This window comes from Marmota marmota, unplaced genomic scaffold, assembly GCF_001458135.2.
Source record: "Marmota marmota marmota unplaced genomic scaffold, marMar, whole genome shotgun sequence".
In the NCBI taxonomy this organism is placed as follows: Eukaryota; Metazoa; Chordata; class Mammalia; order Rodentia; family Sciuridae; genus Marmota; species Marmota marmota.
The window spans coordinates 13485329-13505037 of record NW_026000168.1 but is presented as its reverse complement, the minus strand read 5'-3'; positions in this window follow the sequence as shown (position 1 = coordinate 13505037).

The following is a 19709-nucleotide window of genomic DNA, read 5'->3' as shown; positions in this document are numbered from 1 at the left end:
GGGATATGATAATAACCGTCAGGACTCTTCCCTCAAGGAAAGGAGGAGGTGGGCTTGTGTAAAGAAGTGGCTTCAATAACTGGAAATGCTCTCTCCTAGGGATTCTCAGGGGATTATTAGCACCTGGCCCTGCTGCTTGGTGCCCTGGAGCAGGTCTGATGGTTTCCAGTTTCTGGGGTCTTTCCTTAGAGGGAGAGGTGATGGACCGTGATTAGGTAGGGCTTGTGATGAGATGGGGTGGGGCTTTCCCCTTCCACTGCCTTCTTGATGCGCCAGCCTGTGCTAGGAGGAGGCATGAATCCATGTTAATGCTGCTCTGTGACCCACTCCTAGTGGCGGTTTTTAGGATGTCCATAGGCCCCAGCCACTCCACTGCACCAGTGGGGTGCATCACTTGTAGACACTGGCTCGTTTTCCTGTGCCTGCTTCTAACTGAGCCATCTCTTGAGGCTCTGAGAGTTGAAGGGTAAGAATCCTGAATCTCCAGGGGCAAGGCCCAGTTCATCCATTTATTGTTCACCTACTCCTCCAATCAGGATTGACTAAAAGCTGCAAATAAAAAAGGTGAATTAGGCTCTAGACTTGCTTCAAGCAGCTGCCAATCAAGGGAGACAGACAGGTTTGAAAAGTGATTGTACTTCAGTGGGGCAAGTGCTACCCCTCACAACTATTTCATAATGAGCTTGGCTTTGAATTTCGCTGGAGGCAGTAAGCTCATCCTGGAGGCATCAGGGAAGGCCTCTTGTGGGAGGTGACTTTAGAGTTCAATGTTGAAGGCAAATTGAAGGTCACCACCCAGAATGCTTTGGGTAGTAGGACTGTGGATACCAGAAGTGGAGTGAAGTGGATGGTGAGGGTGTAGGGTGGCTTTAGAGGTGGAAGTGAGACAGAAGACATGACTGGACTCTGACCAGGGCGTGAAGTATCCCAAACATCATGCTAAAGGGTATGGATTTTGCCAGATGTGGTGGTGCATACCTGTGATCCCAGTGACTTGGGAGGCTGAGGCAGGAGGATCTCAAGTTCAAAGCCAGTCTCTGCAAGTTAGCAATACCCTGTCTCAAAATAAAAAGTAATAAGTGCTGGGGATATAGCTCAATAGTAGTGCACTCTTGGGTTCAATCCCTGGCAACACACATACACACACATGCATGTGCGGACACACACACAAACTCTCACTCACACACAAATACACATGAGTGTGGATTATATTTAGAGGTGTTGGAAAGTCACTGAAGGCTTCAAGGTGGCAGAGGGTCATTATCAGCCTTGTAAAGGAGGAAGCTCATTGGTGGCCAGATGGAAGGTGAATGGGAGCTGGGTAAAGGTTGAGGCAGGAGGCTCATCAAAAAGTTGGAGGCTGTTGGGCTTGGTCAATAGTTGTAAAGATAATAGTGGCTTGAACAAAACAGGGACCTTTCTTTTTCTCTCTCTCTCATTTAATATGCATAAGCCACTCAAAACTATTTTGGCGGCTCTAGGATGTCATCAGGCATCCATACCCGTATCTTCCTGTCTTAGAGCTTCCTCACAGGCACAAGAGGGCTGCCATCCCTTCCTCTTAAATTTGGGCAAATGTTTGGACTCTGATTGTTTTGTTTCTGAGGTTTTATGGAGCACTCTGCATTCTTCCTTTAAAGGCATGTTGTGTTGTTATTGTTGCTTCATTTTTCCAGGCAAGAGAAAGAAAAGAAAATTTTTTAAAGATGGGCTGGATGTGCAGGAAGACATCCATTTGTGGTGTGTGAAAAGCAGAAGTAACAGGAAGGGGAAAGATGATGTGAACCAGTTGTCCAGAGTCATAGCAATGCAGCCTGAAGACTTGGTGAGCTATCCACCCAGAGTTTCCGTTAGCCACCAAGATTATCACACATGCAAAAGATGGTGGAATGAGATGGACATCACTACCCTAAGTACATATTTGACTGTGCATATAGTGCGATGCTACAACATGTACCAGAGAAATGAAAAGTTGTGCTGCAATTGTGTACAATGAATCAAGATGTTTTCTGCTATCATATATACCTAATTAAAATGAATAAATTAATTTAAAAAACATTATCTATCATACAGGCAGATGCTTCCAAGGCTGGTAAGGTTAGGAAAATTTAACGAAAAAACAAACTTTTATTTTTTCTTAAGAGTTTAAGGTCCAGAAGAAGGACTTATATTTACTTCACAAATTGGATTATGGGGTCTGCAGTTAGCAGAAAAATCTCAACAGGCCAGACCTGGAAAAGACCCAGCTTTTCCATTTTACAGATGAAGATATTGAGGGTCCCAAAAGTCTTGATTGGTAGAAGAGAGAGTTTGGGATTTGGAGACCAATAAACATGCCCCATGCCAGTGAGCAGGCCATGCTCCTCCAAATGTAAGTTGAACTCCTATATATAATGAGTATATGAATATCATCTCCTACTAGCAGAGATTTGGAAAAATGTTTGGAATGATTTTCAAAAACTGACAGCACAAGGCTGGGGTTGTAGCTCAGTGGTAGGAGTGCTTGCCCCATGTTTGTGAGGCACTAGGTTCTATACTCAACACCACATAAAAATAAATAAATAATAAATTAAATAAAGGTATTGTGTTCATCTACAAATCAAACAACAACAAAAAAGTAGCAGTATACTCTTGAGATATACCAACAGAATAGGTGACTATGATACTCAACTCTATTCTGGTCAGACTATAATTGGAACTCATTTGGGTTCCATAATTTGAGAGATGCTTTGGGAAGCGAGATTCTATCTAAGATGATGCAGGATTTAGAAATGTGTTTTATGAGAGAACAGTTTTGGGTTGGAGAAGAGGTGACAGAAAGGGAGGGATAGAAGAGCTGTTTTCAAGTTTCTGAAGACCAAAAGAGATTTGTTCCGGGTGGTCCTGAGGGTTGGCAAATACATGGTGTGCTCTCACTTGAGTCAACCCAGTGCCAGGCTCCCAATAGCCCCCTTGACAGTGACAGCAGGTAGGATTATATTAAGGATACCAGAAAGAACCAACGCTCAGTTTTCCAGAGATGTAACAGGCTCTTCAGAGAGCAGAGTCTTCCTGGAATTAGATGCATTACTGCAGGAGTGGAAGGAAGCCAAAGATTGAAAAAGCAGAGGACTAAGCCAATTGGAGGGCCAGTCAAGATTTTACGACTAGGGCAGGTCCCAGGATGAAGCAAAAATACAGGACCCTTGTTAAAGAACTGCAAGATGGCAAAACCAAATGAGGGGCATCTCCCAAGCATGCAACTCCATGAGAAGCTATTCCTGGCTTTAGGCTCTTCAGGCCACATGATTTCTGTTGTGACCCCACTGCTCTGTCCTTACTGAACAGTAGCAGCCACCGACAGTATATAAATTTAGTGGCATGGTTGTATTTCAGTGAGAATTGAAAAAATAAGTGGCAGCCAGATCACAAAATTAACCTTTGAGGCCCAGAGATTGTAGTTTGTAGACCTGTGTAGCATCCTAAGATGGGTCACCTAGGCCACCTCAGGCTACAGTATTGCCCCAGAGCCAAGTCTAGCCAATCTTGGTTTCCTGATTGAATCACTGCAGGTTTTCAGGGGGAAGAATCTCTCATCCTTGGGTCTTATGTCTCCTTGGGGATCCCTTCAGTCCTTCCCCAGCCTTTCCATCAGACAATGACCCCCAATTTTCAATACCCCTCCTAGGACAGTGGCCATAATAGGGCTGCCCAGGTAAGAGAAAAGGGATGTAAACTTTTCTGGTCTCATGGACCAACAGGGAAGACACCCAGTTCAGAAACCGCCCGGCTGGAGTTGGCTCAGGAAAGGGCTGTGTGCATCATGGGTGACAACTCTATCTTATGTTTTCTCTCAGACCTGGGACTGGCCTTGGTCTCAGAGTAGCTGGTTGGAGGCTGGTGTTCAGAGCATCCTTATTAATTCACAGAGAACTGACACTAGCCAGGAGTCTTGCCGGCTGGGATTTCTACAGCTCTCTCTGAGCACAGGGCGGCTGGTCCAGAGACTGATGATGCTCCACAGATGGGACACACTGAGTTGTGAACCTCTGTTCTCATGAGATACCTCATGTTGCTGCCACCAGGGGTGCAGATGAAAGAAAGAAACCATTTCTCCTCCTTGTTTCTGTCTCTTTAGTTCCTAGAAGGATCTCAGTTGCATCTCCACAAAGCATCAGCTCTGATTTCATTCAGCCTCGGCTGCAGATGCAAATTGCACCCAGAGCCCCAGCGATCCAGACAGAGCATGCCCCTCTCCTCATAGCATTCCTTGTTTCCAGACAACTTGAGCTTCACTCTTCTGTGTTGAGAGAAGCTTTCCTGGGGTCATCTTTTCATTCAACATACATTGATTTTTTGCACTGGTGTTTTCCCTAGGAAACCAAAATGTACAGTGTGTCATTTCAACACACACTGGATGTGTGGCCTGGAGCAGATGCTGCGGATAAAATGTGAAAACTTGGGCCTTAACTTGGCAGATTGCCCAGTTCTACAGACAATAAAATCACAACAATGATAAACAAAGGGTCTGGCATACTGCCCGCCCAGAAAGGCAGGCATGAAAGATGTGGAAGTCCTTAGTCTCAATACCTGTGAGTGTGACCTTATTTGGAAATAGGATCTTTGTAGAGATGATCAGCTTAAGAAGTCAGCAAGGGTGGATCCTAATTCAAAATGACTTACAAAAAGAGGAAATCTGGGCACAGAGACAGACATGCATAATGGAATGCTGTGTGAAGATTGGAGCTGTCACAAACTGAGGGGCCACCAGAGGTGAGGAGAAAGGCCTGGAACCCATCCTTTCCTGGAACCTCGGAGCTTGGCCCTGCTCACACCTTGATCTTGGAGTTCCAGTCTCCAGAACCGTGAGCCAATAAATGTCTGTTGTTTAAACCCCCTGGTCTGTACATGCTGGAAAGACCCAGACTTCTGACTGTATTGGTTTCCTATGGCTGCCAATAACCACAAACTTATGTAAAAGTAACATTCCCTTACAGTTCTAGAGGTCATGAGCCCTAAAATCAAGGTATCAGCAAGCCAATATTGCTTTGGGGGGCTCTAGGGAAGAATCCATTTCCTCAGCTCTTCTAGTTTCTAGAAGCCACCTGTTTTCTGTGGGAGCTGCTTCTTCCATCTTTTAAGTGCATCCCTTTGATCTTGGTTTCAAATTAGGGGCTGTTGACCCAGGCCCTCACATCCCATCTGTCCTCCCTGTTCCCCCTCCAACCTCATGCTTCCGGTCCTCAGTGATTCTCATTCTTTGTGCCTGTTGGCTCATGGGCATCTAGGTTTCATTCCAGTCCATAGCAGCTGGTTCTAGGGGGATTCCTGGGTTCCTCTCCAGGCCTTTGCAGACAGTCAGGACATTCCTCCAGCTGGTCAGTCAAAGGCCATATGGCCTCTAGACTCTGTCTCTGCCTCTCTTTCTACTTCAGTGTTATGTATGCAAATGAAAAGCTGCTTTGGGCTTCATGTGAGGAGGAACTTTCCAAAGGTCAGAGCTCTCTAGGAGTAGAGTGCAGTAGGATACGAGGGTAGCTCACTGGAAGAAGACAGAATCCTACAGATCTTTATGAGCTTAGGGTTCCAAGTTGAGTTGACCTGGGAGTCTTCTAGCCACAAGTTGTATGAGTGAGGCAAGCTTCGTGAAGATGGTGCTACACAGCTCAGCCTCAGAGAGGAGGGACTGAACAGGCACAGACCTTGTGGGACGGGGCCACACGTCAGACCAGCTGTGGCAGGATTTCTGGGTCAGAACCTGAGCATCATAATTTTTAACCCCCTCCCCCCGCCTCCATGACTACCATTTTTAGGATAAGCTGTCTTCGAGTATGGAGGAGGATCCATACTGTCAGGGCTATAGGCCCCCCAGTTGATTGGGTTCAGGGACAGAAACTGAGGGAGAGAAAGAGTTGATGGGGCAGTTTGGAGGTGGAGTGCTGCCTGCCATATGGGGTGAGACCCCTCTTGTGACCCCTCACCCTCTCCGTAAGGTTCCACACAGGATGACATGCTTGTTATTGTTGGATTTGGGGGAAAAGTACTGAGTTTAGCACTTAATGATGAGGATATATTCTGAGAAATGCATTGTTCGATGATTTTTGTCCTTGTGGGAACATCAGAGAATGCATGAACTTGAATGGTCCAAGCCTATGCACCCAAGCTATTGACCAAAATAAACTGTCCCATATGCTCTCTGTCATTGGTAGAAGTGTCATCTGGTACCTGACTGTACTTACACAAGGAAAAAGTCCTGACATATTGGAAATGAGGGAGACTGAGCTTTTGGGAGTTACAGAGTAAGTGGCAGATGTTAGGATTAGAGGTGAGGATCAGCTGCCAAGGATCCAAAATGAAATGTCCGGACCACCATGGGCTTGGTAGGTGCTAGCTTAAGACTTCACCCTGCCTCCAAGGAGACAAGGGTAACAGGATGCATAGGAAATGACTTTTAGAAGTTTAACAAAATGTTAAAAAACAAATGGGACCTTGGTCACCTTGATACATCCAACAGCACAGTTAAACAGGCAGCAAAGAAGACTGATTCATTAGACTGTATTTATTTGGTGAACTTGTCACATTTCTAGGTAAATAAAAATCATTCTTTTTGAAAGAGAACTCCAGTGGCTTGCTGCAGGTCTTTATTTTATTCAGATATGTGCAGATATCACTGTAATGTTTCATTTTGGCACGTTGTAGAACTGGCACAGGCTTGTACAGAGAAGCTGAATTTTTTTGCAGACAGACATTCATCTCCCTGTTAATTCATGTGTGCTAGGGTCTAAAGCATTCATTTTATTAGGAGAAATGGGCTGTTGTTTTGGCAGACCTTAATTTTTATCCCCGTTTAGTTGGCTGGGCAGAGCAACTTGGTTGGTTTCCTGGACCCAAGAGGTTGGGGAGGGAGGTGACAGGGATGTGGAAGAGGGGCAGGTGTTAGGCATCCGGCCCAGGAGATGTGTTGAGGACAAAGTGGTTTTCAGGATAGGTCAGGGAGACCATGCCTATGGAAGAAAGCAAGCTTGCAAGCTGAGCAAGAAATATGGAACAGGAGCAGGGGAAGAGGCTGGGAGAGGGGAACAGGATTTCCTAAGCGATATCAGGGATGGAGCTGGATGCATTGATTTGACCAGGTTGGAACAGAATGATCTTTGCTTTCATAGAGTCAGGCTAACTGGGGAATAATTGAACCTACAAAATCTTCAAGGTTTTCTAGCCATGTGTGCAGAAGAATTAACTGTACTGGCCCTTTCTGAGACCGAAAGAAAATTCTGGAAGAAACTGACTCATGGGAAACAAGTGAGAATTAGGTATGAGTTGTTGCTTTGGATTGCAGTTTTTGGACAACAGAGGCTGGCCCTTCAGAAAACACTCACAGAGGCTTGTGGAGTGAATAAACGTATCCGCCACATGGATTCCTATCTGGGAAGGTAATTAGGACAGAAATAGCTGGAAAATCCTGTGAATGAAAAATATTGGGGGGCGGGCAGGAATTGTGCCTTATTATATACGTTCCTGTTAACTATTCAGGGTGGGGACACTGGCATCTCTGGGCTTGTTTCCCATGGAAAAGAAGGTAAAGATTGTCCTGTGGGTTCAACTTCAGTCAAGTTGAACATCTGCTCTGGGAGGAGGGTGGTGGCTGGCAGCAGGCGTTTGCTAGCCTTGGGCCCTCCCGAAGCTGCTCGGGTGGCTGTTCCCACGCTCACTCAATGACTCACCTCAGAGCTGAGTTGAGAAATGGGAGCAGCTTCCAGCTGGATTCTGAGTGCTTTTGAATTGATGTTTAAGGCATTATATTTATAGTAAACACAGAAAACCCAGAGGTGTGTGTGTGTGTGTGTGTGTGTGTGTGTGTTTATAAGATGAGCTATAAATCGGGTTGTATAAATTCAGATTCATTGTAGCTCTGCTCTGTCCCCAGTGTGACTTCAGGCGAGTTACTTTATCTCACCATGTCTTTGAGTCTTTCTCTTCAAAATGAGGATGAATTTGTTTCCTAATTCACAGGATTCAGTGAGTGAACTTACAAATTTATTTAAAGCACTTACAATGCCTGACACCCATGGCCAGAACTAGATATATTAATTATTTGTTGTTAATCAATGGTAGTCATTGTTTTAAAATCTGGAGAGGTAACACTTGTTAGTTAATGTTGGTTGAATGAGTGGGCCCTGAGAATCAGACAGCAGGCATTGTTTGAGGTACATGGGGATCTCTACCATAACTCTAAGAAGGTGGGTGCTACTGAGGTTCAGAGAAGTGCAGTAACATGCCTGATGGCACATAGCAGTAAGTGAGGGTACTGAGATGGGACCCAGTGATACCAAAGCTTTCTCTTGGGCCACAGGGACCAGGATCTGTGGCTTGTAAGTGAAGATGACCTTTGTGGTGGAGGTGGAGACCCACCTGTGTAGAGATGCTATACATGGATTCTGGTGCTGCTTTTACAAGAAGGTTGCAGGGTCTCCCTTCAGAATGTGAGATAGGAGATCATAGATTTAATCATGTGTGCATGGATCTAGGCTTTGACCCTGATAAGTCAGTCCTTTTTGGGAGTGAAATGGGGTTTAGGGTTATAGTCAGGAAGGAAGGTGCTTGGGAGAGGTCCTGGTGAGCACAGCTGGACCAATAGGGTTGGCTGCATGGGAGGCTGGAAGCTGTGACTCAGCAGCCTGTGCACCAAACCCCAGCGTATAAAAGCTCTGAAGCTCCAGTGGATGAGACTAGTTCCAGAAAAAAGGATAGAGCTGTGGGAGCCACAAAGATGACTGGCAGGTATCTGGAGTAGAATTGTGTGTGTGTGTGTGTGTTTGCAGTGTCAGGAATCAAGCCAAGGTCTCTCACATGCTAGGCAAGTACTCCACCATTGAGCTACAGCCCCAGCCCGCTAGAGTCAAATTTTAAGCAATTATAAAAACCAAAAAAACAAGCCATGCAGAGTCTAGTGTCAGCTGAAAGTGATGCGTTTTTGAACCCAAGTTGAGTTTTTTTTCTTTTCTTTTTTGAAACATGCTTTGGTTTCATCAATTTAATGCAGAAAGGGCTTAATGAACAAATACTTTCTGCTCAAGAGGAAAACTGTCTTAAGAGGATGGATGCTTCTGTGACTCGTACGGAAATGCTCTTTGAATTTGCTTCTTGGGACTGAAAGGACAGAGACTGATATGTTTTTGTCCCAATTTTTGGTGCATTTGGGCTGAATTCTGGGAAAGGGAGACAGAAGTAGAATCTTGATTCCCCTCTAGGGAATCCTGGGAATCTGGAATGGAGGTCAGGATGAGGCTGGGGGAGGGCTGGGGAGGGGATAGAAATGGCATCCATCAAAACTAAGGCATGCCAGATAAACATGGTAGCTATTAAGGGCTGCACTTTTCAGATCCAGAAATAAAGGCCCTGAGAATGACAGTGACCTGCCTAAAGTCAATCTGAGGGAAAGGAGAAGACCCTGTATCATTGAATTCAAGCTCTTTTCTCCCCAGTCCTACAGAGTCAGGATTGCAAACTCTGATAAATATGTGGATCCAAGGAGGGTAGAGGGGTGGCATCTATGCTAAAGGTGATAATCTTGAATAAAGTGCAGTGGGCCTTCAACCAGGCAGGGAACTGGAAGCAAGGATCCAGGGGGCTGTGGATCTGCATCTTCCCCCTCCCTCCCCAAAGATGAGTGAAGACAGGAAAGAATGTGGTTCTCCTCTCAGAGAAGCTTGGCTTCTGTCTCAGTTCATTTTCTGTGCTGTAACAGAAGACCACAGACTGAGAAAATTATATATAAAAAAATAGAAGTTCATTTTGCTCCCAGTTCTGGAGACTGGGAAGTCCAAGATCAAGAGGCTGTGTCTAGGGGGTGGGGGTGGGGCTTCTTGCTGCATCATAGAGAGGTGGTCTCAAACTCCAACTGCTTTAAAGAAAATGTTCAATAACAACAGTTGGGTGGTGGATTATACTGGCTCATGGAATTGAAGAGTCCCAGGATGCTTCTAACTTCAGGCATGCTTGAATCCAGGAGTTCAGATAATGTCATTAATTGTCTCTCAGATTCTTTCTCCATCTCTCCATGTGGCAGGAAGAACATTATATGCTTACCAATCTCATCTGAAGGAAGACATCCCCTGGCCTGCCCCTGTCTCCCAGCAAGGCACAAAGCTCTCAAGGAAAACCCTGACAGGCATGACCCACATCTTGGGTCTACTGGCTTTTATGGCATGGAGAAGAAGGAGCAGAATTCAGTCTCCTTATAATCCATACAATGGGTTCCCCACAGGAAATAGGGGTTTAGTTATTACAAGAAGAGAAAAAGGGGAAAACCCTATAGGTTCATCTCAGTCTAGAGGTATCCTGGGAATCTGAGCAGCTGGCTGGAGCCTCTGGGTGATGCACAAATTCAGAGTCCAGCAGTTTTAATTCCCAGGGGTCCACCTGTTTGGAAGAAGAACCCAAGCCAGGATGGTGGGGTGGGGAGGCAGGGCCAGACCTAGTACTGATGGAACAGGATAGTGGGGAAGGGGGCTTGGGATTTGTGTCAAGCTGTAATAAATGTAAAGGGAGGATCATTGCCCACCCTAGGAAGGCCCACTGCAGAGCCGGCGAGCCATGTGGTTTAACGAATTTACGTAGCGGGCACTTCCCAACCACTTGTCAGAAATGATTCTCACTGAAATCATTCCAACTGACTCTGAGAAGCAAAGATTAACACCCAGTTTCACAACGTGGCCCCTGGAGAAGCATCTGCAATTTTTAAAGCCGCTCGGCTGAAACCAGCCATGGAAGCTCATTTGAACCAGGTCCATTGGCTGTAGAGGGTGTCGCATTTGATCTTCACAGAGCTATGAGGGATGTAGACCACAACCTGCCCCATTTCATGGATGAGGAAACTGAGATTCTGTGAGTTGAAGGGTCTTATCCAAGGTCACAGGGCTAACAGGTGGTAGAGTGAACTCTTTTTTGGGGGGTGGGTACTGGGGATTGAACTCAGGGGCACTCAACCACGTAGCCACATTCCCAGCCCTATTATGTACTTTTTACATAATAGGGCTGGGAATGTTTATTATTTATTTTTTAGTTGTAGGTGGATACAATACCTTTGTTTTATTTTTATGTGGTGCTGAGGATCAAATCCAGTGCCTCACGCATGCTAGGCGAGGGCTCTACCACTGAGCCACAGCCACAGCCACAGCCCTATTTTGTATTTTAATATTTAGAGACAGGGTCTCACTGAGTTGCGCAGTGCCTCGCTTTTACAGAGGCTGGCTTTGAACTTATGATCCTCTTCCACCCAAGCTGCTTGGATTACAGGATGCGCCACTGCGCCTAGCCTGGAGCTGGACTCTTGGTCTTTGCAAACTGCCTTCTGAAATTTCATGCTTGCATGTTGCTTGCCTCCCTGCCCCTACCTCCAGTCAACCAGACAGCTCTCCTTTGTGCCACATTACACAGTGAACTTTATTTTAAGAGTGTGCTTGAAGACAGAGTTCTAACTTCAAATAATTTAAAAACCAAGGCAATAAAGAACACTGTTCCTGGGTGGTGAGACTTGGAGATGCACAGGGTTCCAGTGGTTGAGTCCAGTAGGCATAGTGAGTTGATGTATTTGACTAGAGCATACACTGTGGGTGTGCTGCCATTTTGGGGCACACAGATGGCCTGACTCCTTCCTTTTTCCCTGCAGGAGGCTTCCCTTAGTCCCTAGAGCCTTCTTTGGAGAACTGTCACCCTATGGGAGCAGCCAACAACCACTGGCTGGTGGGAGGTGATATATAAATAACTGAGGTCCCTCACTCTTAGGGATGTGCTTGACACTGCCACCTAGAGGCCTCCACCAGGAATACACTCTAGTCACCCACTGTGGCAACATCTTTTGGGCACCTTCTTTTTCCTGTACTAATCCCCTACCCTTTGCTAGTCTGCCCTGCATCTCCCACATAAGCTACTTGTTCAAGAATACTTGTGTTACGGTTTGGAATGTGTGGTGTTCCCCAAAAACTCATGTGAGAAATGATTAGGTTGTAAAAATCTTAACCCAATCAGTGATTTAATCCCATGATAGGGATTAAGTGAGTGGTAACTAAAGTGGTGGGGTGTGGCTGGAGGAGGTGGGCATTGGGGCATGGCTTTGGAGTATATATTTGTATCTAGCTAGTGGACTCTCTCTGCTTTCTGACCACCATGTGAGACTTGTTCCGCCATGATGTTCTGCGTCCCCTCCAGCCCTGAGGAATGGAGCTGGCCTTCTGTGGACTGAGACCTCTGAAACCATGAACCCTCAAATAAACTTTTCTTCCTCTACAATTGTTCTGGTTGGGTTCTTTTGGTCACGGCAGCAAAAAAGCTGACTAAGACAACTTGCCTCAGAATCTCTTTCTAGAGGACCCTAACCAGGACCCCATTCTATCTCAAGATCTTTCCACCGATTTGCTTTTAAATGCTCTATTGGCACTTTTGTCCCTTTTCTGTGACAGCAGACATATTGAAACCTCTCCTCACTGTGACTGGAGGACCTGAATTATTTATTCCTGGGCAACCGTGCCACCAGGACATCCCATTTCCCTCTGGCAGCCTGGCACAAGGGACATTAACTCTGCATTTAGAACTCAACTAGAGGACTTCTAGCAATGTCTGGAGACACTTTTGATTGTCACAGGAATTCTGTTAGCATCTGGTTGATAGAGATGGGAATATTGTTGAGAGCCCCCCATTAGCCTCAAATTCAGCAGGGCTGAAGGTGAGAAAACCTGATTTAAACAATCATCTTGGCGTGATTCATTGGCAGGAGGGAGTCCCAAGCCCCAGGACAGACCTCCGAGAGCAGAAATAGCCCTGGAGACTCACTTGACAGCACACTGCAAAGCAGCTGGAAGTGGAAGGAACCCCTTTCATATATATATATATGCATTTCTTTTATTTATTTTTATATGGTGTTAAGGATCAAACCCAGTGCCTCACACATGCTAGGCAAGTGCTCTACCACTGAGCCATAGCCCTAGCCCTTTTTCTTTTTGAGAATATAATGGCATCTTCCATGTGGCTTTCAGCTGGAAGGACCCTCAGAGAGTTAGCATTAGAACCAGAAAAGTCCTGGCTGCCTAATTGTGCTGGGCACAGGTGACGAACTCAAGAAATTACAAGGTGCACAAAGGAAACACTGTGTTCTAATCTGGGATGGAAAAAGCAGAGCAGCTGTTGGAACAGTCAAAACTGTTAACAATCCCCTCCAGCCCAGACTCCACCACCCTGGGGCCCTCTGCCATTTGCATTTTTATGAATCTGGAGTTTATATGGCCAGGAACCACAGAATAAAGAAACAGGGAACTGAATTACCAGTCTAGCGAACTAGGATTTTAATGCTAGTTGTTATTATTGACAGGGGCTCTGGTCACAGAGAACAACAAAGTCCAGAGTTGTCCATGAGCTCCAAGACCCTGGGAAGCAGAGTCCTCGTGCCAATGGTCAGGTCTAAGGGTGGAGGTGTGTGAGTATTAGGGACGTGAGTTGGGAGGGTGCATGAGGAGGGGGGAATAAGTGAGCTAGGGACCCTGTGCTTCTGAAAATGCTCGCTCTGAGAAGAGCCCCAGAGAAGCATGCAGAGAACAAATCCCTGTTCCTCCTTGTCACAGGACCCCAAGAGGGTGGTGGAGAATGGGAGCCAGTTCCTTTGGAAGCTTACACAAGGAATTCCTTTGCCAACATCCTCAAAGCCTTCATCTTAAGGGGAGCATGGATACTGTCTGATCAAGGTAGTTCTAGATCTGTATCTAATTTTGATGGAGAGTTTTCAAAGTCCAAATTGTGAGAAACATGCTCACCTGACTAAGCCCAAAGACTAGACGAAGACACACAAAGTACAGCAAAAAGTGAGGCTTTACTTTAATGACCGTCCTACAAGATCGAGTGCCTGGTGGTCAGGGATACACTGATTGGGTACAACTAATATTTTATCCCCTAGAGCACAAGATCCCTCCCCCAGTTGCTCATTATTTGAGTACTGTGGGGTACAACTTTTCCAAATGTCACTTAGGTTTTACTGTCTTCTGTTGGGTTACGTAAAGAAATATTTCTTCACTTGTTCCCACCTCCCTTTGCTCTCTTAGGACGGAGAAAGTCCCCTTGGATTGACTGTCTTTTGGCATGTGCACAGTTATCTGTGGGTCAGGTGGGGGCTGGAGGGGGGCTTTCCTTTCTCACCTCTCACTGCTTCTAACTGTCCATTCTGCTCTCCCCTCCAGCTGCCTTTCTCACATCCCAAGTCATTACACATTTATAGCTAAATACTGTATTCTGAAAATGGACCACAGGACTTTCCATTTCTTACAAAATAGCAGGAAAAGGGAGTGATAAACAGTTCTTTCACAGATAGCCCAAGCCATAACCCTCAGGGAAAAGCACTAGACTGGAGATCACACGTTCCAGTAAGAATCTGCACCTTGTCACTTAGGGGCCATGCATGTTGTATAAAGTCATTAGCCCCATTTTCCTCACTCAGAAAACCCATTTCCAACCTTTCACCAAAGATAACAGTAGTTTGAGGACTTGACTCTGAAGCCTGACTGCCGTTCAATCCCTAGCTCTGCCATGTATAAGCTGTGTGATTTTTAGCAAGTTACCTAGTCTCTCTGAGCCTTGGTTTCCTTATCTGTAAGATAAGGCTAATAATCATAGTTCTCTTGCAAGAGTCCTGGCAAATAAGATAGGATAAATATAGAGAACTTAGAACAGCTTTTGGTGGGCTGGGGTCATGGCTCAGCGGTAAAGCACTTGTCTAGCACATGTGAGGCGCTGTGTTCGATCCTCAGCACCACATATAAATAAATAAATTAAATAAATGTATATTTTTTTTTAAAAAAAGAAAAACTTCTGGCATTTAGCTAGGGCTATATAAGAATTTATTTATTTAAAAGGCAGTCAAATAAAATATATAACTTTCAAACCCATTCTTTATCTTTATCTTTCTAAGGGAAGTTTAGAGATTTTTGGAGAGTGTTAGCTCTCTATTGCTTAACAAAATACTTGAGGTAAACAACTTAAAAGGAGGAAAGATTGATTTTGGCTCATGGTTTTAGGGGTTTCAGTCTGTGGTTGCTTGGTTGGCTTCATCACTTTGGGCCTATGACAAAGCAGTACATAATATGAGAGCCCACGGTGAAGCAAAACTGTCCTCTTACAGCAGTGGGGGAGTCAAAGAGAGAGAGGAGGGGTCAGGGTCTCCAGACCAGCTTTAAGGGCATGTGCCCAATGTCTCACTTTTTTTCTTTAGGTTCTACTTCCTAAAGGCTCCACCCCCTCTCACCAGCACCTCGAACTGGGGACCAAGCCTTCAACACATGAGCTTTGGGGGACCTTTCAAAGCCAAAACATAACAGAGAACATTGGATATAGGGGTAGGTATATGGTTTTTCCCTATAGATGAGGGAAAAAGAGTCATTTCTCTGTCTGCTAAGCCATGTAAGAGAAGCCTAGGAGAAGGATTTAGGTAGGTTGCAGGACAGGAGAGGCTTTCGGGATGAGGACCTAGGCATACTCTCCTGGGTTGGATTTCAGCTGAGCTGCAGAATCTCAACTACCACCCTAAGGGCTAAGGAGTAAATAGAGTCCTTGGTAGTTCCTAACACGAGTCCCCAAGAGCTGGAGGGGTGTGCAAGTTTGGCCTAAGGTGGGGGCTGACAGGAGCAGGCCAAGAGGGTAGAGCAAGGACAGCAGCCTGCTTCTATGGTGGGCCCCATCTGTGGGCTGAATTGTGCCCCCCACCCTCCATTCATAGGTCGAAGCTTTAACCCTCAGTGTGACTGAACTGGGACTAAGGAAGTAATAAGGTTAAAGGAGACCATGAGAGGGGCCCTGTCCAATAGGATTCACATCATTATGAGAGAAGACACCTGAAATTGTCTGTTCTGTTGCTGCTTTGGAGTCTTACAAACTCACAGAGGATCAAAGTCATGGAGGTCCTCTAACATATAGATCCAATGGTATGTGGGTTACCCCATGACATTCAGGCTTCCTTCCACTCAGGGACTCCAGCAATCTGTCCCCTCCTCTGAATAAATCTCAGAGTGCTGCTAGCCTGGACTTCCTGTTGACTAGCATGGGGGCAGAAGGCAGGGACGAAGGGCCCCTTGGGAAACTAAGTTTGAAGACAGAAGCATGCAGAGGAGTTGTGAGCAGGCTGGTGAGACAGTTCCCTCCCCATCTGACCTCAGAAATTTTCTGCTCCTATCTTTTTGCACATTGTTTTAGCATTTTGATTATTTGTATAAGATCTTTATATAGATATAAACCCTCAGATAGGTTGGTTGGTTTATTTGCGGTCATGTTTTCCCTGAGGCCAACCTAGTTTTTAAACTGAGAGCTGAACTCATATCACTCTGTGTACCTCTAACTTAAGAGGCTCGATAAATTCATGGCTGTTGCTAGTGACTAAGGACTTGGGATATTGGAAGTTTAATTTGCAATGAAATGAATTGGCTGAAGATTCAGACTGCTACCTAGGCAGGAAGGGCTTTCTGGGAGCTTGGTGTCTCAAATCCAGGGCCAACTGTGCAGTCTGGCATGCTCTCCTCCTTTGCCCCCATTTCTCATTTTCTTTTCCATTCTTCTAGCTCATTTAGCTGAAGATAAACCTGAATAAGCATCCCTCCAGTAAACAGCTCTCTTGCTGCCACCACTGGCTGCAAAAGAAATGTCTCTTGTGATTGAATTCCCTTTGTGATCTGTTGGGGATTTCCCAAGGGGTCTGATCCCAAACACCAGGTAAAGCCAGCTCTGAGTGGCTGCCTGTTTGACCAAGGAACCCATTGAGTCAGACAAACAACTACACTTTGCAGGTAACTTTCAAAGCATTCAGTCACTGGTTTTGCCTCTTGTCTATTCATCAGTTTCTTCTTCAACTCATGCCAATCAAATCATCTGGGCACCTCTCACATTTTTGTTGCGAGGGTAGAGAGAGCACTGGACTTTGAGTCAATAGACCTGGGTGCGAGTTCTTCTGTCCTTTCCTGGTATGCAAGCTGAGAGGGTCCTGGCTTCTCTGGACCTCAGCCATCTGAGGACTTTGGATTGTACCCCAAAGTCACCAAATATTCAGTCTGGAAGTGCTTCCCACTGAGGTTACATAGCAACTCTAGGATGCTCATTCTGTGAACTCTCCCCATCTTACAGTGAGATGACCCCATTTCAGCGAGGTTAAGAAAACCAGTCTCAATGGGGGTGTTCCCACATACTGGCTCCACCTCACATCTGATACTATTATTTCTGGCCACATTGTAACTCCCATGGCTTTGGTTATGTGACAGGCAAGGACTGCCGAGTTTTTGTCCTCTTGACTAAAAGGCTCAGGGGTCACTCCAGTTGAACTGGGCTAACTGGGCTGCGCAAAATAACCACAAAGAGACACAAATACCTTTTTCTTTGGGGTCGCTGTGACAGCTCCTCTGACCTTAAGGGTCCGCAGGAAGAGAGAGAGCAAGAGCACGAGATGACCCCTTTTATTGAGGAGAAGCTATTCAAATGAGGCAAGGGGTCAGGTTTCAGGGGGCTGAGTCTATCTTCATGTTGTCCACTGTCAGCAGGTTGACTGACACCTGGGTAGGCCACACCCAAGGGCACAGTAAGAGAAGGGGACACACACACAAGGCACTTCCATGGAAACTCTATCCTAAACAGGGCAAGGGGTAATATTACAAAGGAACAGGTGAGCATAGCTTCACCCACGGGGCTGTAGCAAGACACACCCATGCATGAGACACCAACCCTCAAACCCAAGAAGGGTGGGGAAAGCTCTGCCACATTTCTGTGACTGAGCGCCTCAGCACCCAGCCGGGGAGTGTGACTTTGGTCTCTTACAAAGGACAGTATCAGAAGCAAGAGGATTTTCTGAGTTTACATGGCCAGGCAGGGATGAAGAGTACCTTGCAAAAACCCAGGCTTCTGAGACTGGAGACAGAGGTTTGAGGCCAGCAGGGTACTCTCTCTGTCCCTCTTCATCTTTCTCTGGTCTCTGCCAATTTCCAAAGTGCTCCATTTCTTCTGCTTACTTCCAGGCCTTCTCTGTGGAGCAGGGAAGCTAGCAGCTCAGGTCCCATGGTCCTTTAATTCTCCTGGCTCTGCTGCAGGACTCCTTCTGTCGCAGCTCCAAATTCATGGGAATTGCTGATTGACCTGGCTCAGGTCAGAGTTGGGTCTGGGCAATGGGGGGTCTATGATTGGCCAGATTGGGGTCACATGCTTATTACTTGCCATGGGAGCTATGCATGGGGTAGAGCAAGAAGGTTAGGAAAATTTGTTGATGAATTTTAATTTATTTCTTCTGCTTATGTCAATATCTTCTTGACATTGTAATTGGAATTTCTAGGAAGATTTGCAAGTGAGGCTTACTTCTTGGGAGTGATTTTTTTTCTTCTTCTGAATTACTTCAATTATCCCAAAGGAACAAAAAAAATGTTGTTAAATTTTTGGTTCTTATTAAAATCATTTTAGATCCCTCCTAGCAGTGGTGGAGCTCATTTATAAATGTTCTGTGAAATACTTGGAGTACTTACAAAGATGGATAGATCATCAGAAAGAATCATGGCCTTACAGCATTATAAAATCCTGGCGCTGCAGAATTCTAAAACTTGGCAGCTGAGAGACACTTCGATATCTCACTAAGCTCAGCTCTTTGGTTTCAGACAGGCCTCTTCCCCCCCACCCTCCATTCATAGGTCGAAGCTTTAACCCTCAGTGTGACTGAACTGGGACTAAGGAAGTAATAAGGTTAAAGGAGACCATGAGAGGGGCCCTGTCCAATAGGATTCACATCATTATGAGAGAAGACACCTGAAATTGTCTGTTCTGTTGCTGCTTTGGAGTCTTACAAACTCACAGAGGATCAAAGTCATGGAGGTCCTCTAACATATAGATCCAATGGTATGTGGGTTACCCCATGACATTCAGGCTTCCTTCCACTCAGGGACTCCAGCAATCTGTCCCCTCCTCTGAATAAATCTCAGAGTGCTGCTAGCCTGGACTTCCTGTTGACTAGCATGGGGGCAGAAGGCAGGGACGAAGGGCCCCTTGGGAAACTAAGTTTGAAGACAGAAGCATGCAGAGGAGTTGTGAGCAGGCTGGTGAGACAGTTCCCTCCCCATCTGACCTCAGAAATTTTCTGCTCCTATCTTTTTGCACATTGTTTTAGCATTTTGATTATTTGTATAAGATCTTTATATAGATATAAACCCTCAGATAGATTGGTTGGTTTATTTGTGGTAATGTTTTCCTTGAGGCCAACCTAGCTTTTAAAGTGAGAGCTCTACTCACATCACCCTTGCCCTGGTTTCCTAGGAGGCTGCTTCAGTGGGTCACAGCCTCCTATAGCTGAAGGGAGAGGAGAAGATGAACATGGTTGAGCCTTCCCCAGGCAGCCTACCCAACAATGTTGTCCATTATCCTAGGCTCTTTTTATTCTTATATCACTGCAAATATAAATTTTTCATTATTGTAATCCTGTCCTCTGCACTTTTCTTTTTGCATTAACTATATTAAAGACATTTTCTAAGGTGTCATATGATATTCACAATGTTTTTTTTTAAATGGCTCCCAAATAGTCCATTAAGTGAATGTATTATTATAATTTGTTGAACTATTTCCATATGTTGACATTTAGATTATTTCTAAACTTTTTTTGGAGGGAGGTATCATTCAGTTATACTATATTGTCAAAACCTTTGGACATTGACTTTTAGATTCTTTTAGAAAAAATTCCA